The sequence below is a fragment of the Pan troglodytes genome, chromosome 23 (assembly GCF_028858775.2).
Source record: "Pan troglodytes isolate AG18354 chromosome 23, NHGRI_mPanTro3-v2.0_pri, whole genome shotgun sequence".
NCBI classification, from domain to species: Eukaryota; Metazoa; Chordata; class Mammalia; order Primates; family Hominidae; genus Pan; species Pan troglodytes.
In genome coordinates, this window is record NC_086016.1 from 55980884 (window position 1) to 56002581 (window position 21698).

Genomic DNA, 21698 nt, shown 5'->3' on the forward strand with positions numbered 1-21698 from the left:
GGGGTCGGGCTAGCAGGCCCTGGAATCAGGCTTTTGGGACACCCCGAAAGTGAGTCCAACTTGGGGAGAAACTGAGGACACCTCGGGCGGTCTGGCAGCGGAGAAGGTGGGAGGGAGAAAACTTTACAGGAAGGCAGAAGCAATCTCCGCCGAGGGAGTCAGCGAGCAGCCGCACGGAGAGGAGGGGCGGGCAGTCCCCAGGCAGGCGGGTGCAGGGCGCAGGGTGCCGACCTGCCGGAGAGGGGGCCTGGGCGCGAGGCGGAGTCCCGGTGCGCGGCCAGGTGGGCGGAGGCCCCCGGCAGGCTGCAGATTGCCTCCGGCCCCGGAAGCCTCAGCAGGACCGGCCAGGAGGCGCCACGGAGGGGAGCCCCATCCCGGTGCTGACAGTGCCCACCGCGCCCTACGAGGACCGGCGGCCGGCCGGCGGCGGGGGTCTGCGGCGACCTACCGGCCTCTTCGAGGGCCAGCGCAACTACCTGCCCAAATTCATTCAGAGCGTGCTATCGTCCATCGACCTGCGCGACCGCCGGGGCTGCACCACGGTGGTGGGCAGCGACGGCAGGTACTTTAGCAGGACGGCCATCGAGATCGTGGGGCAGATGGCTGCGGCCAACGGGGTGAGTGTCCGGATGCCCCTCGCTTCCCGCCGCGCTGCCGCCATGCCCTCTCCTAGCCCTTGTCCCCCTGCTGCCTCCGGGCCCAGCTGGGAGGCCCCTGCCCGGCCCAGGCTTTGCTTCCTCACTCCCGCGTCCTCACCCTCCAGCGCCCCACTCCCGCCGCGCTCGCAGCCTCCCCAGCGCACCCCGGACACTGGGTTCTATTAGTACCCACCGCCCCCAAAAGCCTTGAGGGGTGTCCGTCGTTCCTGGAGCCACTCCGGGTGCCCTGGACTCTTCTCCGACTCTGCACACATCCCGCACCTGCTCATTTTTCTTTCGGACATTCTCTTACCCGGCCCTGTAGATTCCAAGGCAGCTCCCAGTTTTCCATATTGTTCCCAACGCGTTCACTGCCCACAGTCCCCACACAAACTTCTTTCCCAGGCTCACAACATAGTCCCTCTTCCCCGAGCCCTTTTTGCAATAATCTGCCAGTCCCCTAAGTCTTAGCTCTGCCTATTTAACAGTAGTGGTGTCTCAGAACACACACACACACACACACACACACACACACACACACACACACACACGATCCCTGACATATTTGGCAAGAGTAGGTCCTGAAGGTTTTTAATATTTTGGTTCTTTAACCCAGTGGAATTACTGAATGATTTATTTAATTAGGGTAGGGATGGAGTGGATCCATTTGTTTGATGCTAAACAGCCTGAGCTCGCAGTTCCCAGGGGGCATATCTCTAAATGGTCTGAAATGAGATTTGCAGTGGTTTTCTTAATGCAATTCCCAACTTCTCTCCAAATGCCTTTTGACATTTGACAACATTTCATGCCTCTTCCCCTTTCGCTTTTCATCCTTGTTTTCTCTCCCTTCTCCCACGACCTCGGTAGTCTTCTGCAATCCAGATTCTCAGACTTCGGGTTTTTCTCCCTCTGCCCCTTTCCTCTCTGTCCTATAACTAGAAGCACCTTTTGGCATAGACCCGTATCCCAGTTTCCTCTTTCCCAGGTCCAGCAGCATCTCAAGGACATCTACAAGAGGGATACCTAACTTCAGGGGTCTCTGAATGATATGTGGGAAACATCGTCTAAAAAGGTAATTTTATCCTTATTCATGCAACCAGACCCACACTCATAGAACTTGTCTTTAAGGGGAGTGTCTTGCAGATGTATAAATGAGTGTTAACATCTTTAAAAGCAAAACTGAACATTTCCCTGGCATTTGTATTCCCTCCTTCCTTCCTAACCCTTTCCTTTTCATTTTCTCATTTATTATTAAAAACATTTTTAAAGGATCTCCATGCTTCATATTTATCTACTATAATTCCTCCTTCTCAGTGTTGCAGGGATAGGGAAAGAGGATTTTTTAAAAAACACAATAAAAAGCAATTGGGAGAAACAGGGCCAGTGGTGTTGGGGTGGGTAGTGGAATTGTGATTTTTGACTCCAGTAGACAATGATGCTGGATATATGGGGTTTGATTTCTCTCTGGCTCCTCACTTGAGATTGATGAAGTTTGGCTAGAATCAGGGAGTTGAAGAGAGGTTGACAAATGGTCTTTCACTCTTCTCTGACAGGCTGTTCCTGTGGAGTGATGGAGAATAATGAGCCTTGGGAGAGCTATGGGAGCTCTCATACTCCTTCCCGAGCCAATTTTTTAGGGAGTGAGAGAAACATGGCCTGTCCAATACTTGTTGTGGGTCAGGATATTTTTGAAGCTACGGTTGTTGATTTGCATGGGAAAATTATTATGTCTTATTATTTCTTGTCCCACTTTACCATAAGGGCTCCTCAGCTTCTTACTTCAATGGGTCTTCCATGACAAACACACTTTATTAACTCTAAGAGTGGAATTTATTTTAACAGATAATTAGCATAGGTCAATATATGCTTAAAATAGAGTCAAATTAAACGCACTAGCTGTTATAAAGGACAGCTGACAAAATCCACATAGAAGCATCGACTCTTAAATAATCTGAAAGTACTACTTCTAAGAGGGGCGGGCATGGGTGAAGGGAATGGTGGACATGTTTCAGAATTTCAAACGCCAACTTTAACCAATCGTTTCCTCATTTTGTTCACCTTCTTGGGGGCTTATGCTAAAGTGAAGTGAATAGCCATAAGGCTGGCTTCAGGAGAAAGGTGGTCTAAAAGAACTGGATAATTATAAGCAAAATTGGTCTCGAATGATTGAAAATTGATGAGAATGTGCTTGTCTCCTGATTTGGCATCCTGAGTTAGACTCAGGAATACTGAACATGGATCCCAAAGGCTTTGGTCTTTTTTGATATCCTATTGGATAATCATAAGCAGGCTAGAAAAATAGGAAACTAGAGTTTTTTCTCTTTGAACTGACAAATCTGACCAGTGGGCTGCATTCTCTATATCTGAAAAATCTTGGTTTTGATTGAAAAAGTTAATTTTACAAAGCAATTTTCTTTTTTTCAATTAAATTTCATTTTTTTTTTGACACAGGGTCTCACTTTGTTGCCCAGGCTGGAGTGCAATGGTACAGTCTTGGCTCACTGTAGCCTTGACCTCCCCAGATTCAGGTGATCTTCCCACCTCAGGCTCCTGAGTAGCTGGGGCTATAGGTGCACGCCACTACGCACAGCTGATTTTTGTGTTTTTACTACTCATAGGGTTTCTCTGTGTTGTCCAGTCTAGTCTCAAACTCCTGATCTCAAGAGATCTGCCTGCCTTGGCCTCCTAAAGTGTCATGAACCACCATGCCCAGCCTACAAAGCAATGTTCTAGGAAAAACTACAGTTACTCTTTGATTATGTAATTGCTGGAGAAGAAAAGCATGGCATTTCTAAAATGATGAACTATATTACTTATATTTTAATATCTCATAAAGTTTGAAATAGACATTTCAAACATAAACATGTATAAAAATTTTTATAAATTATAAAATCAAAAACATTTTACAATTATTTTATTATAAAATTATTATAGAATCAAAAACATTATAAATTTAAACAACTTTTTAAAAAATTTATTTTGGGATTTCCCATGGAGTGATGGAGAATAATGAGCCTTGGGAGAGCTATGGCAGCTCTCATACTCCTTCCTGGGCCAACTTTTTTAGGAAATGGGAGAAATATACCCTGTTCAATGTTTATTGTGGGTCAGGATATTTTTGAAGCTATAGTTGTTGATTTGCTTCAAACTTTAAAAAAATTATTATAAAATTATGGGATGTAAAAAAATTTATTATAAAACTTTGAAATTTTCAAACTTTCAGAAAAGCAGAGAGATGAGATTAATGGCACTCACAGGCAAGCATAGAACATAGATTGTAAACATTTTGCTATATTTGTGTCATGACTATTTTTTGCTTGTGTTTGAAAGTATATTAAAGAAAATGATATTTTACCCCTAAATTCTTTAGTACAGATTTCTAAAAAATTAAGAACATTTTCCTGTATAGTTACAAAATCATCTTTTCAAACAAAATAAAAAATGGCTTTTTTATATCATTTATTACCCAGTCCACATTCAGATTTCCTCAATTATTATGAAATGTCCTTTTATTTGTTGAGACAAAGTCTTGCTCTTTCACACAGCCTGAAGTGCAGTGAAACAATCATAGCTCATTGCAGCCTCAAACTCCTGGGCTCAAGTGATCTTCCTGCCTCAGCTTCCTGAGTAGCTAGGACTAGAGGTGCACACCACCATGCCCAGCTAATTTATTGTTTTTGTAGAGATGGAGGTCTTACTACGTTGCCCAGGCTGGTCTCAAACTCCTGGCCTCAAGTGATCCTTCCAGCTTGGTCTCCCTGAAATATCTTTTGTGGCTGGTTTGTTCAAATTAGTTTCTTCTAATCAAGGGACACACATTGCATTTGATTATTTAGCTCAAGACTGTTTTAACCTGGAAAATACACATACTCTTTGTTTATGTATTTATTTAGTGAAATTGACTTGTTGAAAAACTAGTCAGTTGTCCTGTAGAATATTTCCCCTTCTGGAATTTTCTGGTTGCTTTTTATGGTGTCATTTAACTTTTCACTCTGTTTTTTCCTGGTTAACTGGAAGTTAGTTCTAAAGGCTTTTAGGCCTGCTATAACAAAATACCAAAAACTGGATGACTTATAAAGAACAGAAATTTATTTCTCACAGTCCTAGAGGCTAGCAAGTTTAAAATCAAGGAGCATGTGGTTTTGATATCTGGTTAGGACCAACTTTCTGGTTCATAGATTGGCCTTCTTGCTGGGCCCTCACATAGTGGGAGAGACTAGCTAGCTCTCTGGGGCCTCTTTTATAAGGGCACTAATTCCAATCATGAAGCCTCTGTCCTTATGATCTAATGACCCCCTAAAGGCCCCACCTTTTAATACCAGCACCTTTGGGGTTAGGATGTCAACATATTAATTTGGGGAAGACATACACGTTCAGCCCATTGCAAGGTTTAGTTAGATTCAGGTTCAACTTCTTTTTTTAAAGACTATTTCATAGGCAATAATGTGTATTCACATCCCATCATTAGTGATGGTGAGATGATCGCAAGGTTAGGGTGATCACTGCCTATCTCCTCTGCTATATTCCCCCTTGGGTCAAGCCAGTAGTCTGTGACGTGAACTTTGTACTATGTGTATATTCAGTTATATTCTGTATCAATAGTTATTTGATTGTTTTAGCATTTATTAATGATCCTTGCTTGAGTTGATTATTTCATTAGGGGTTTCAAAATGGTGAATTTCTAATTCTCTAATTCTATCTACATGTTTTAGCTGGCATTTTTCTATAAGCAGACCATTTTCTTCACAACTGGGTTATTTGGCTACCCTGAAACATAGTTCCTTCCGGGAAGGCAGAACATATGTTTATTTCTGTCTTTTAAAAATTACTGGTGTTTGGAGTGAAGATTAGGTGAGCTAACTACCTCCACAGGTGACAAATGAATTTTGTTTTGTCTCACTTTTGCTTTTTTGAATATCACTGTGGCTGCTTGGATTTTTAGATTTAATTTGAATGGATTAGGGAATAAATGAGAAGATAGGTTTTATCTGTTTCTGTAGTTTTTATGTGGCTGTGTGAACTTACTTTTAAAAATTCCCAGAAATATTTTAATTCCCCTTTAAAGATATAAACTATGTCATAGTATAAAGCAAAAGAAAAACCAATCATGTGAAGAGTAAATAGTACCGTTTGAACGAATTGTGGTTAAGCTTAGTTTGTACCTAATTAGTTTTTGATTTTCTTTCTACTTTTATCTGCTTCAGAGCCTCTTCAGTGGTTTAGATCTTCTATGTGTCAAATTATTCTAATCTCTTAAAAAGTTTAAGAGCTAAAATACAACACAATGACTACAAGAATGCCTTTGTCCTTTTCTGGGTAGGTACACCTAAGGCAACTTCTTTTTCTCTTCTTTGTTCTCTTCTTCTTTCTTATTCTTAAATCATCTTCAATATTGGACAGATGACAGCACTATGCCTGCCTCAAGATGTTTCTGACTTTTTCTTTTTCTTTTTTTTTTTTTTGAGATGGAGTCTTGCTCTGTCACCCAGGCTAGAGTGCAGTGGCACAATCTTGGCTCACTACAACTTCTGCCTCCTGGGTTCCAGTGATTCTCCCAACTCAGCCTCCTGTGTAGCTGGGGTTACAGGCATGCACCACCACGCCTAGCTAATTTTTTGTATTTTTACTAGAGACGGGGTTTCACCATGTCGGCCAGGCTGGTCTTGAACTCCTGACCTCAAGGGATCTGCCTGCCTTGGCCTCCCAAAGTGCTGGGATTACACGTGTGAGCCACTGCACCCGGCCGTTTCTGACTTTTTCTAAAGTCTTCTTTCTCTGGAGATGACATTATATAATAGCACTGTTCAATAGAAGTTTCTTTGATGATGGAACTGTTCTATAATCTGCATTGTCCCAGCCACTAGCCATATGTGAGTACTGTAACACTTGAAATGTGGCTAGAGCAACTGAAGAACTGAATTTTGCATTTTACTGAATTTTAATTAATTAAAATAGAAATGCAAATAACCATAAGTGGTTAGTAGCTACCATACTGGACAGCAAAGATCTATAATTCAGCATTTAAAATCGATTTTGTTTTGTTTTCAAAAATGGAGTCAGACTGTTACAACCCAAAAGAACTGTAGGTTAAATTAAGGTAAATCCCCAAATACTACATACACATTTGGGAAATCCAAACCAGATTTTTTCATGTGATAACCACACCCTCTTTTGACTTTAGCCTTGGAGGTAATGGAGTATGGCAGAAAAAACCCTGTATCAGCAGCTGGAAGACTCACCTTCTTTTCCTAGCTCTGCCATATATTGACCAAAAGAGTCAAAGTCCATTCAGATGGTTGAAGGGCCTTGGAATTTTGTTTTTGGTTTTCACATACAAGTTAGAGGGCAGATGCGTTAGCCTCTTGAAATACCCAGAAACCACTTGTTTCCTCATCTAAAAATCAGGTATGACAGGATCATTTAATTATCCTGGAAATCAGATGAAGCACTGCATATGAAAGCACTTTGTAACATCGATAGCACTGGGAAATGTAAAGACCTTTTACTGAAATATAAAGGTGTATGGTCAACTGAATATATCTCAGATAGTTAGGATTTGACTGTATATATTGAATATAACCTGTAGTGGGCCCCTTGGTAAACAGCTTACAGTTTTGTTGCAAGTTTTAGCCAAGAGAAAATTTATTTGTTGACTAGTCATGCCCTTTATTGGCCACATGATGAGCAGCCAAGATATTAACACACAGTGCACCTTGCAAAATTCAAGAATGTCTCAGTGTCTTGTGAACTAGGAAACTGAAATGCAGTGGTATGCAGAAGGCTGGCTCAGTAGGAGCCTTGGGAGTGTCCTCCAGATAGATGTTTGTGCAGGTTGTGTTTGATTCCAGTTGGCCATGAAAAGCTGGTTGCTCTAAAGAATGAGAATATACTTGGTTTTGCATTTACTAGAACTATCTGGGGAACAAATCTTGGGGTGGAAGAAAGAAGGGAGGGAGGGAAAGCTGTGCTTCAATACCTAGGGCTTCTTTCCTGGAATGGATCTGAGAATCTGGGATTGGGTGGCTAATAGCTCATCTCTAGAAGGGAGAAAGAACTGGGTGGTGATGGCTTTGTATTTTCTATTGGAGTTCACTAGAGAATAGGTGAATGGAATGGGCTGCTATGATCCAGACATTAGGGAGGACAGGTTTGTGATACATTAGAACACTTGAATGAGCCCTTCTATGATTCTCTCTTCCCTCTTTCTGCTTCCCGTTCTTAATCACCATCCGCAGGTTGTGGAATTAGCAAATCTATTATGTGAGCAATAGCAAACTTACAGGAGCCCTTGGCTCCATCTATCTCCCTGTTTGTGTCAGTTCCTTCTGGATGCTTTTAGTCTGTGGTCTTCATTCACTCTTTTTATGGGGAAGTAAAAGGAGTGGGACAGATTATGAGAACAGCTGGGTCCTCCCAGTTGCTGGGGTGGTTATTTTAAGCTTTGTTTAATGTGTCCAGAGACCCAGATGGCATTTTTAACTAAGCTGCTTTATTAAATCTTGTGATAAAGCATAGTGATGTTTATTGAAAAGGCAGACACGCATCAGCAACATTATGCGTGAAACTTGCTCTAAGAATTTTCTATAAAACATCTGTTCTCTTTGAGCCTTTTGTGAACTCTGGAAGTTTGCTAGTTTCTATACAGACTTGAGGACAAGAAATTGGAACCCACTTTTGGAGATGTCCAAGCATAGGTATTGGAATCATTAATCCTAACCCTCTCAGTTTTAAGGCCCCGGATACCCTTCTGTTAGACAACAGTAACATGAGCAAGCACTGTAATAACCTTTCAACAAGATTATTTGGAAATAATGGACAAGAAAATTTAGTATAAATTGTTTGAGGATTTTAAAATTAAAGATAAAAAGCTAGGGCCTCAATGACCTGTGCCAGCCTATAGCCTTAAGAGTCAATTTGCAAACACTCAAGATTTGGCCAATATGCCTCTACTACTTCTACTTAACACAGTCAAAGGGAAATTTTTAGATTCTTTCATCTGATTTGACTCTCTTAGTTACAAATAAGAGGATATCTAGAATATATATGTGACTTGTTAAAATGAAAATCCACCTTCTCTGAGTCTTCAAATATCTTTCATATCTTACATTTTTTAGTCACATCAACTTTTGAAGTCATGTCCGTAGTTGTATGAAAAGAAAAATTTCAGGAACATTCAACCTCAAAAGTTCTTTTTCTTAGTCTGAAGTCGTAGAAGCATTTGACTTTTACTTTCTCTTTTTAAGTTTGTACTAGTAGGTATTTTGTATAAATATAATATTTAATTATTGCCTTTGTATTCTTTTTCTCTAGTAAACATCCTGGTTTTTAGCTATCAATATGTAGTTTTACATTTAGGGATTTCTAATGGAAAGAGAAAGGAATCTGAAATCAGAGGACGAGAGTTTATTCTACTTGACCAAACACATACACAATACTGGAAGGAGAGTTTTACAACAAATATTTAATATCTATGACATGTAAAACGTTTTTTGAAATCAAGAAAATTCAAACAATTCAATACAAATATCATCAATAATAAGACATGAACAGGTGGCCAACCTTATTAATAACCAGAGAAATATAAATTAAAACAATCCATCAACTTGTAAAAAAGATGAAATTACCCAGAGTTGGTGTAGGTGATGGAAAATTGTCATGTTTTTATACTGTTCATAGAAGTTAAATTGACATAACTTTTTGGTCAGGCAATTTGGAAGTATATATCTAAATTAATAGAGTAGTTTTCTAATAAACTGGGAATCTCTTAATCTAAGAATCTTTGCTGTAGATTTTTCTAGAACAAATGTACAAACATCTGTGTACAAGGGTACTCACTGCAGCATTTTGCTAAGGAAAAACTCAGAAAAAATCTATATGTTCAACAGAGAACAGGTACATAATTTATGACACAACTGCACAATATACACCACTAAAATAAAGGATATAAATTTATATGTAGTATGAAAAAGATGTGAATGATAGCTTGTTGGTGAAAAACAGCAATGACTGGAATATTGTGTGTAACGTAATCCTGCTTTTCTGTATATAATGTAGGCATAGAAAATAGGATTGAAAGGACATACTCTAGTCAACAGTGTATATAGCTTGGGTGGAGGGGGTGTATAATGGGGAAGGAGAGTCCCTTTTCCTATCTATTCCATATATATCTCTGGATTTAAAAGATCATACATGCATATGCATTACCTTCAAAATTAAAATGATAAAGACAAAAGGAGAAGCTTTGGATTTGAATCATGATACTACTGTTTGCAACTTCTATGACCGTGGGGAAGTCGCCTAGCCTCCTGGGGTTTATTTCCTCATTTATAAAAATAGGGAAAGTAATAATACTTGTCTACATATCTTCTAGGGTTGTTGGGAGGATTGAATGTGATAATGGGTTACAGCATTATGAATTATTTATTCATATAACACAATTATTATAAAAATATTTTGCTCTGATTAAAATAAAAGAAGGACGAGATCGTGTGTGTTTTTCAGTCCCAGTAGCTTTACTAACCAGAAAGCGCCTGCTTATGTGGTGATCACAGTTGCTTTGGTGCAGCTTCCTCTTGACTTTTGGCAATTCTCCACACTGCTAGCTAAGGCTGAGGTGGCGACTGTGGAAGGTGTGATCTCCTCCCCCTCCCAGCACACATTTGTGTGCATACTCACACTCATGCACACACAAACACACACATGCACACTGTATCACAGAACATGAGGTGGCAGCAGCTGCTCCGGCATAGACTTTCACACAACATAAAGGGCTTTTTTGGTGTGGTCTGTGCATTATTTCCTGTTAAGCATGAGCTGAGTCAGTGCCATGCTTTTCCATCTGAAACCTTTCTGAGGCTCAGGCTGTGTTAAGAGCAAACCCTCTCCCCTCCATGCCCACCCCATGGCCCTCTACTGAAGCCAGATCATAATCTGCTCATTTCATGAGGATTTTCAAAACAAATGGACTGGGCCATGTGAGAGATCACTGAAAGGAACAGACGAAGCAGAGGCTAAGAGACTCCACGCTAATCTGCTGAGTCATCTGAAAATGCACAGCTGTGGCAGCTCACGGTGCTTTAAAGTACTTTGGCAGGATGTTTGTTCAGGGGGCCTGTTCCTGCAGCCCTGCTGAATGTTTGGTTAGGAGGCATAATCATTTTTTGGACAGGATCTCCCAAACGTAAGGTGATAGATGCTAATGTGGAATATAATACAGAAGATACAGCTTGGATGTCATAAATAACAATAAATTGTTTAATCTTGCTGAGTTGTAAATCTATGATTGCCAGAGGTCTTTAGTTCACTGGAACATAGTATGGGGGCAGGGGCACTTAGCAAATAGGCAGTTATTATTTTCCAACCAGACAGAAACTGGTCTGATGAAATTTATCTAAAAAGGCATACACATGTATTTTAATTAATTGTGACAATTACTCAGAGAAAACACATGGCCCTAAAGAGGCTGAGGGTTTTTTTTGTTCTACCTATAAATGTATATGTATATTCGCCTATATTCTACCTATGTATAAGTAAGAGAATGAGTTTTTGTTTTGGGGATATATATTTATACGTATCTATACAGACAGATATACACATACTTAATTTCTGTGTACCTATTAAGGTGCGGCGACAGATGGAAAGTATTTTTAAGCATTTAGATAGCTTATTCTATAGCATATGTGTGCATATAGCCCCCCCCCATAAAGCTTTGTCTCTTTTCTGGGTATATTTAACAAGAGGCTAGAACAGAGTCCAAAATGTCAGAAATGTTTGAACATTCCATAGAAATGAAGGAGGTGTTTCCAAATGACCTATGTTTCTATGGCAATAAATAGAACTTGTGCTGCATTGGATGGGTCAGGAGGAAGGAATATAAACAGTGTAAGTATGGCTATTCCAGGCAGAAATCTACCTTGTAAGAACAGCTTTGTGCAGTGAGCTCGACAACATTGATCAGTTGGCAGTCCGGTTCAGTACAACATTGATCAGGTAGCAAGACGGTTCGGCAGTGCCAGTCAGAGACACAGATGGGGACAATCAAAGAAGATGCAGGTCAGGACAAGGATGCAGACATGTACCTGTCACTACCATGGAATTCAGCAGCTTCTTGGTGAGCAGGTTTATGATCAAAGAAGAAAGACATCGTTGATATGTAAGCATGTTACAATTAATTTTCTGTTTAGTTACTAGCAAACTACATCCAGTTTTTAGTTTTTAGGTATTTTTTTCTTTTTTCTTTTTTGAAACAGGTTCTTGTTCTGTCATCCAGGCTGGAGTGCAGTCGTTATCCAAGCTCACTGCAGCGTTAAACTCCTGGGCTCCGTGGATCCTCCCATCTCAGCCTAACAAGAAGCTGGGACTACAGGTGCACACCACCATGGCCAGTTAATATTTCTTATTTTTTGTAGAGATGAGGCCTTGCTGTATTGCCCAGGCTGCTTTTGAGCTCCTGGCAGTGTAGATATTTCCATGTTTATACAGATGATGGTGTAGATATTTCCATGTTTATACAGATGAGTGTGTAGATATTTCCATGTATTTAAAGATGGCGGTGTAGATATTTCCATGTTTATAGAGATAGCGGTGTAGATATTTCCATGTTTATAGAGACAGAGGTGTAGATATTTCCATGTTTTTACAGATAGAGGTGTAGGTATTTCCATGTTTATACAGATCGCGGTGTAGATACTTCCATGTTTTTAAAGATAGCGGTGCAGATGTTTCCATTTTTATACAGGTAGCGGTGTAGATATTTCCATGTTTATACAGATGGCGGTGTAGATATTTCCATGTTTATTGAGATAGCGGTGTAGACATTTCCATGTTTATACAGATAGTGGTGAAGATATTTCCATGTTTATAGAGTTAGCGGTGAAGATATTTCCATATTCATACATATAGCGGTGTAGATATTTCCATGTTTATAGTGATAGCGCTGTAGGAATTTCCATGTTTATAGTGATAGCGGTGTAGATATTTCCATGTTTATATGGATAGCGGTGTTGATATTTTCATTTTTATACAGATAGCGGTGTAGGTATTTACATGTTAATACAGATAGCGGTGAAGATATTTCCATGTTTATACAGATGGCTGTGTGGATATTTCCATGTTTATACAGATGGCAGTGTAGATATTTCCAAGTTTATGCAGATGGTGGTGTTGATATTTCCGTGTTTACAGAGATAGCGGTGTAGATATTTCCATCTTTGCACAGATTGCGGTGTAGGTATTTCCATCTTTACACAGATAGTGGTGTAGATATTTCCGAGTTTACAAAGATAGCTGTGTAGATATTTCCATGTTTACACAGATGGCGTTGTAGATATTTCCATGTTTACACCGATAGCGTTGTAGATATTTCCATGTTTATACAGATAGCGGTGTAGGTATTTCCATGTTTATACAGAGAGCGGTGTAGATATTTCCATGTTTACACAGATAGCATTGTAGATATTTCCATGTTTATACAGATAGCGGTGTAGGTAGTTCCATGTTTATACAGAGAGCGGTGTAGATATTTCCATGTTTACACAGATAGCATTGTAGATATTTCCATGTTTATACAGATAGCGGTGTAGATTTTTCCATATTTATACAGATAGCTGTATAGATATTTCCATGTTTATACAGATAGCGGTACAGACATTTCCATGTTTATGCAGATAGCGGTGTATATATTTCCGTGTCTACAGAGATGGCGGTGTAGGTATTTCCATGTTTACAGAGATAGTGTTGTAGATATTTCCATGTTTATACAGATAGTGGTGTAGGTATTTCCATGTTTATACAGATAGCGGTGTTGGTATTTCCATGTTTATACAGATAGCGGTGTAGATATTTCAATCTTTATGCAGCTCGCGGGATAGATATTTCCATCTTTCTACAGATGGCAGTGTAGATAATTCCATGTATATACAGATAGCAGTGTAGATATTTCCATGTTTATACAGATGGCGGTGTAGATAGTTCCATATTTATGGAGATGGCGGTGTAAATATTTTCATGTTTATAGAGATGGCGGTGTAGATATTTCCATCTTTATAGAGATCGCCATGTAGGTATTTCCATGTTTATAGTGATAGCGGTGTAGGTATTTCCATATTTATAGAGATAGCGGTGTAGATATTTCCATGTTTATACAGATGGCAGTTCAGATATTTCCATGTGTATACACATGGCAGTGTAGATATTTCCACGTTTATAGAGATAGAGGTGTAGATAATTGCATATTTATACAGATAGCACTTTAGATATTTCAATCTTTGTACAGATGGCGGTGTAGATATTTCCATGTTTATACAGATGGTGTTGTAGATATTTCCTTCTTTATACAGATAGCGGTGTAGATATTTCCATGTTGATACAGATAGCGGTGTAGATACTTCCATGTTTACAGAGATAGCGGTGTAGATATTTACATCTTTGCACAGATTGCGCTGTAGATATTTCCATCTTTACACAGATAGCTGTGTAGATATTTGCATGTTTACACAGATATCTGTGTAGATATTTCCATGTTTTCACAGATACCGTTGTAGATATTTCCATGTTTATACAGATAGCGTTGTACATATTTCCGTGTTTATACAGACAGCGGTGCAGATATTTCCATGCTTATAATGATGGCGGTGTAGATATTTCCATGTTTATAGAGATTGCAGTGTAGATATTTCCATGTTTATAGAGATAGCGTTGTACGTATTTCCATGTTTATAGAGATAGCGGAGTAGATATTTCCGTGGTTACACAGATGGCTGTGTAGGTATTTCCATGGGTATACAGATGGTAGTGTAGATATTTCCATGTTTATAGAGATGGCGCTGTAGATATATCCATGTTTATACAGATAACGGTGTAGATATTTCCATGTTTATACAGATAGCGGTGTTGATATTTCCCTGTTTATACAGATAGTGGTGGAGATATTTCCTTGTTTATACAGATCGTTGTGTAGATATTTCCATGTTTATACAGATAGCGGTGTAGATATTTCCATATTTATACTGGTAGCAGTGTTGATATTTCCACGTTTATACAGATCGTGGTGTAGATATTTCCATCTTTCCACAAAGGGCAGTGTAGATATTTCCATGTTTATACAGATGACTGTGTAGATATTTGCAACTTTATACAGATGGCGGTGTAGATATTTCCATGTTTATAGAGATAACAGTGTAGATATTTCCATGTTTATAAAGATAGCGGTGTAGATATTTCCATGTTTATACAGGTGGCGGTGTGGATATTTCCATGTTTATACAGATGGCAGTGTAGATATTTCCTTGTTTATTCCCATAGCGGTGTAGATATTTCCATGATCATACAGATAGCGGTGTAGATATTTCCATGTTTATTCGGATAGCGGTGTATATATTTCCATGTTTATACAGATAGCGTTGGAGATATTTCCAAGGTTATACAGATATTGAGGTAGCTAATTCCATGTTTATACAGATAGCGTTTGTAGATATTTCCACGTTTATAGAGATAGCGGTGTACATATTTCCATGTTGCTACAGATAGCGGTGTAGATATTTCCATGTTTACAGAGATAGCATTGTAGATATTTCCATCTATGCACAGATTGAGCTGTAGATATTTCCATCTTTACACAGATAGCTGTGTAGATATTTGCAAGTTTACACAGATATCTGTGTAGATATTTCCATGTTTACTCAGATAGCGTTGTAGATATTTCCATGTTTATACAGATAGCGTTGTATATATTTCCATTTTTATACAGATAGCATTGCAGATATTTCCACGTTTATAGAGATAGCGGAGTAGATATTTCCACGTTTTACAGATAGCAATGTAGATATTTCCAAGTTTACACAGACAGCGTTGGAGTTATTTCCATGTTTATACAGATAGCAGTGTAGATATTTCCATGTTTATACAGATGGCGGTGTAGATATTTCCATGTTTATGGAGATGGTGGTGTAGATATTTCCATGTTTATGCAGATGTCGGTGTAGACATTTCCAAGTTTAGGGAATGGTGGTGTAGATATTTCCATGTTTATAGAGATAGCGGTGTAGATATTTCCATGTTTATAGAGATAGCGGTGTACGTATTTCCATGTTTATACTGATAGCGCTATAGATCTTTCCGTGTTTATACAGATAGCGGTGAAGATATTTCCATGTATATGCAGATAGCGGTGTTCATATTTCCATGTTTATAGGGATAGCGGTGTACATATTTCCATGATTATATAGAGAGTGGTGTATATATTTCCATGTTTATAGAGATGGCTGTGTAGATATTTCCATGTTTATACAGATGGCAGTGTAGATATTTCCATGTTTATACAGATAGTGGTGTAGATATTTCCATGTTTATACCGATGACTGTGTAGGTATTTCCATGTTTATACAGATGTCGGTGTAGATATTTTCAGGTTTATAGAAATAGCGGTGTAGATATTTCCATGTTTATACAGATAGCGGTGTAGTTATTTCCATGATTACAAAGATAGCGGTGTAGATATTTCCATGTTTATATAGATAGCGGTGTCGATATTTCCATGTTTATATAGATAGTGGTGAAGATATTTCCATGTTCATACAGATAGCGGTGTTGATATTTCCATGTTTATAGAGATGGTGGTGAAGATATTTCCATGTTTATAGAGATAGTGGTGTAGACATTTCCATGTTTATAGAGATAGGGGTGTAGATATTTCCATGTTTATTCAGCTCCCGGTGTAGATATTTCCATCTTTATACAGATGGCAGTGAAGATATTTTGATGTTTATACAGATAGTGGTGTAGATATTTTCATGTTTATAGAGTTGGTGGTGTAGATATTTCCAAGTTTATAGAGATTGCGGTGTAGATATTTCCATGTTTATAGAGATGGCGGTGTAGGTATTTCCAAGTTTATAGAGACAGCGGTGTAGATACTTCCACGTTTCTACAGTTGGCGTTGTAGATATTTCCATGTGTATACAGATGGTAGTTTAGATATTTCCATGTTTATAGATATGGTTGTGTAGATATTTCCATGTTTATACAGATGACTGTGTAGATATTTGCATGTTTATACAGATGGCAGTGTAGATATTTCCATGTTTATAGAGATAACAGTGTAGATATTTCCATGTTTATAAAGTTAGCGGTGTAGATATTTCCATGTTGATACAGATAGCGGTGTAGGTATTTCCATGTTTACAGAGATAGCGGTGTAGATATTTCCATCTTTGCACAGATTGCGCTGTAGATATTTCGATCTTTACACAGATCGCGGTGTAGATATTTGCAAGTTTACACAGATATCTGTGTAGATATTTCCATGTTTACACAGATAGAGTTGTAGATATTTCCATGTTTATACAGATAGCGTTGTACATATTTCCTTTTTTGCAGAGATAGCGTTGTAGATATGTCCATGTTTATACAGATAGCGGTATAGGTATTTCCATGTTTATACAGATAACGGAGTAGATATTTCCATGTTTATACTGATAGCGGTGGAGATATTTCCATGTTTATACAGATAGCGATGTAGATATTTCTATGTTTATAGAGATGGCGGTGTAGATATTTCCATGTTTATAGAGATTGCAATGTAGATATTTCTATGTTTATAGAGATGGCGGTGTAGGTATTTCCATGTGTATAGATATGGCGGTGTAGGTATTTCCATGTTTATAGAGATAGTGGTGAAGATATTTCCGTATTTATACAGATAGCGCTGTAGGTATTTCCAGGTTTATAGAGAAATTGGTGAGGATATTTCCGTATTTATACAGATAGCGTTGTAGAGATTTCCATGTTTATACAGATAGCCGTTTAGGTATTTATATGTTTATACAGATAGCGGTGTAGATATTTCCATGTTTCTACAGATAGCGGTGTAGATATTTCCATGTTTCAAGAGATAGCGGTGTAGATATTTCCATCTTTGCAGAGATAGATGTGTAGATATTTCCATGTTCACACAGATAGCTGTGTAGACAGTTCCATGTTTACACAGATAGCGTTGTAGATATTTCCATCTTTATACAGATAGCAGTGTAGATATTTCCTTGTTTATAGAGATGGCTTTGTAGATATTTCCATACTGATAAAGATAGCAGTGTAGGTATTTCCATGTTTATAGAGATAGTGTTGTAGATATTTCCATGTTTATACAGATAGCGGTGCAGATATTTCCATGTTTACAGATGGCGGTGTAGATATTTCAATGTTTATACAGATGGTGTTGTAGATATTTCCTTGTTTATACTGATAGCGGTGTAGATATTTCCATGTTTATTCAGATAGCGGAGTAGATATTTCCACGTTTACAGACATAGCGGTGTAGATATTTCCACGTTTATACAGATAGCGGTGTAGATATTTCCACATTTATACAGATAGCGGTGTAGATATTTCCACGTTTATACAGATAGCGTTTTAGAGATTTCCACGTTTATACAGATAGCGGTGTAGATATTTCCACGTTTATACAGATAGCGGTGTAGATATTTCCACGTTTTACAGATAGTTGTGGAGAGATTTCCAAGTTTATTCACATAGCCGTTTAGATATTTCCATGTTTATGCAGATGGCGGTGTAGATATTTCCATGTTTATGCAGATGGTGGTGTAGATATTTCCAAGTTTATAGAATGGCCGTGTAGATATTTCCACGTTTATAGAGATAGCGGTGTAGATATTTCCATGTTTACAGAGATAACGGTGTAGCTATTTCCATGTTTATAGTGATAGCGGTGTAGATATTTATATGTTTATAGAGATAGCGTTGTAGATATTTCCATGTTTACGCACATAGCGGTGTTGATAACTCCATGTTTATAGAGATAGCGGTGTAGATATTTCCATGTTTATACAAAAATCGATATATGTATTTTCATGTTTGTACAGATAGCGGTGTAGATATCTCCATATTTATACAGATGGCTGTGAAGATATTTCCATGTTTATACAGATGTCAGTGTAGATATTTCCACGTTTATAGAGATAGCGGAGTAGATATTTCCACGTTTTACAGATAGCAATGTAGATATTTCCAAGTTTACACAGACAGCGTTGGAGTTATTTCCATGTTTATACAGATAGCAGTGTAGATATTTCCATGTTTATACAGATGGCGGTGTAGATATTTCCATGTTTATGGAGATGGTGGTGTAGATATTTCCATGTTTATGCAGATGTCGGTGTAGACATTTCCAAGTTTATGGAATGGCGGTGTAGATATTTCCACGTTTATAGAGATAGCGGTGTAGATATTTCCATGTTTATAGAGATAGCGGTGTACGTATTTCCATGTTTATACTGATAGCGCTATAGATCTTTCCGTGTTTATACAGATAGCGGTGAAGATATTTCCATGTATATGCAGATAGCGGTGTTCATATTTCCATGTTTATAGGGATAGCGGTGTACATATATTCATGATTATATAGAGAGTGGTGTATATATTTCCATGTTTATAGAGATGGCTGTGTAGATATTTCCATGTTTATACAGATGGCAGTGTAGATATTTCCATGTTTATACAGATAGTGGTGTAGATATTTCCATGTTTATACCGATGACTGTGTAGGTATTTCCATGTTTATACAGATGTCGGTGTAGATATTTTCAGGTTTATAGAAATAGCGGTGTAGATATTTCCATGTTTATACAGATAGCGGTGTAGTTATTTCCATGATTACAAAGATAGCAGTGTAGATATTTCCATATTTATATAGATAGCGGTGTCGATATTTCCATGTTTATATAGATAGCGGGGAAGATATTTCCATGTTCATACAGATAGCGGTGTTGATATTTCCATGTTTATAGAGATGGTGGTGAAGATATTTCCATGTTTATAGAGATAGTGGTGTAGACATTTCCATGTTTATAGAGATAGGGGTGTAGATATTTCCATGTTTATTCAGCTCCCGGTGTAGATATTTCCATCTTTATACAGATGGCAGTGAAGATATTTTGATGTTTATACAGATAGTGGTGTAGATATTTTCATGTTTATAGAGTTGGTGGTGTAGATATTTCCAAGTTTGTAGAGATTGCGGTGTAGATATTTCCATGTTTATAGAGATGGCGGTGTAGGTATTTCCAAGTTTATAGAGACAGCGGTGTAGATACTTCCACGTTTCTACAGATGGCGTTGTAGATATTTCCATGTGTATACAGATGGTAGTTTAGATATTTCCATGTTTATAGATATGGTTGTGTAGATATTTCCATGTTTATACAGATGACTGTGTAGATATTTGCATGTTTATACAGATGGCAGTGTAGATATTTCCATGTTTATAGAGATAACAGTGTAGATATTTCCATGTTTATAAAGTTAGCGGTGTAGATATTTCCATGTTGATACAGACAGCGGTGTAGGTATTTCCATGTTTACAGAGATAGCGGTGTAGATATTTCCATCTTTGCACAGATTGCGCTGTAGATATTTCGATCTTTACACAGATCGCGGTGTAGATATTTGCAAGTTTACACAGATATCTGTGTAGATATTTCCATGTTTACACAGATAGAGTTGTAGATATTTCCATGTTTCTACAGATAGCGTTGTACATATTTCCTTTTTTGCAGAGATAGCGTTGTAGATATGTCCATGTTTATACAGATAGCGGTGTAGGTATTTCCATGTTTATACAGATAACGGAGTAGATATTTCCATGTTTATACTGATAGCGGTGGAGATATTTCCATGTTTATACAGATGGCGGTGTAGATACATCCATGTTTCTGAACATGGCGGTGTAGATATTTTCATGTTTATAGAGATGGCGGTGTAGATATTTCCATTTTTATACACATAGCGGTGTAGTTATTTCCATGTTTATACAGATAGCGGTATAGATATTTCCAGGTTTATACAGATAGTGGTGTAGATATTTCCATGTTTAGAGAGACAAAGGTGTAGATATTTCCATATTCACACAGATTGCTGTGTACATATTTCCATATTTAAACCGACAGCTCTGAAGATATTCCCATGTTTCCACAGATACTGTTGTAGATGTTTCCATGTTTATAGAGATTGCAGTGTAGATATTTCCATTTTTATAAAGATAGCGGTGTAGATATTTCCATGTTTATGCAGATAGCGGTGGAGATATTTCCATGTTTATATAGATAGCGCTGTAGATATTTGCTTGTTTATACAGATAGCGGTGTAGATATTTCCATGTTTATACAGACAGTGGTGTAGACATTTCCATGTTTATAGAGATAGCGGTGTAGATATTTCCATAGTTATACAGATATCGGTGTAGATATTTCCATGTTTATACTGATAGCGGTGTAGATGTTTCCATGTTTTACAGATAGCGGTGTAGATATATCCATGTTTATACAGATCGTGGTGTATATATTTCCATGTTTATACAGATAGCGGTGTAGATATTTCCATGTTTATACAGATAGCGGTGTAGATATTTCCATATTTACAGAGATGGAGGTGTAGATATTTCCATATTTGCACCGATTGCGGTTTACATATTTCCACGTTTATACAGATAGTGGTGTAGATATTTCCATGTTTATACAGACAGCGGTGTATATATTTCCATGTTTATACAGATAGCGGTGTAGATATTTCCATGTTTATACAGATAGCGGTGTAGATATATCCATGTATATACAGATTGTGGTGTAGATATTTCCATGTTTTTTAAAGATAGCGGTGTAGATATTTCTATGTTTACACAGATTGCGTTGGAAATATTTCCATGTTTATACACATAGCGATGTAAATATTCCCATTGTTATACAGATAGCGGAGTAGATATATCCATGTTTATACAGATAGCGGTGTAGACATTTCCATGTTTATACAGATAGCGGTGTAGATATTTCCATGTTTATACAGATAGCGGTGGAGATATTTCCATGATTAGACAGATAGCGGTGGAGATATTTCAATGTTTATACAGATGACTGTGTAGATATTTCCATTTGTATACAGATGGCAGTGTAGATATTTCCATGTTTATACAGATGGCAGTGTAGATATTTCCATGTTTATACAGGTTGCTCTGTGGCTATTTTCATGTTTATAGAAATAGCGGTGTAGGTATTT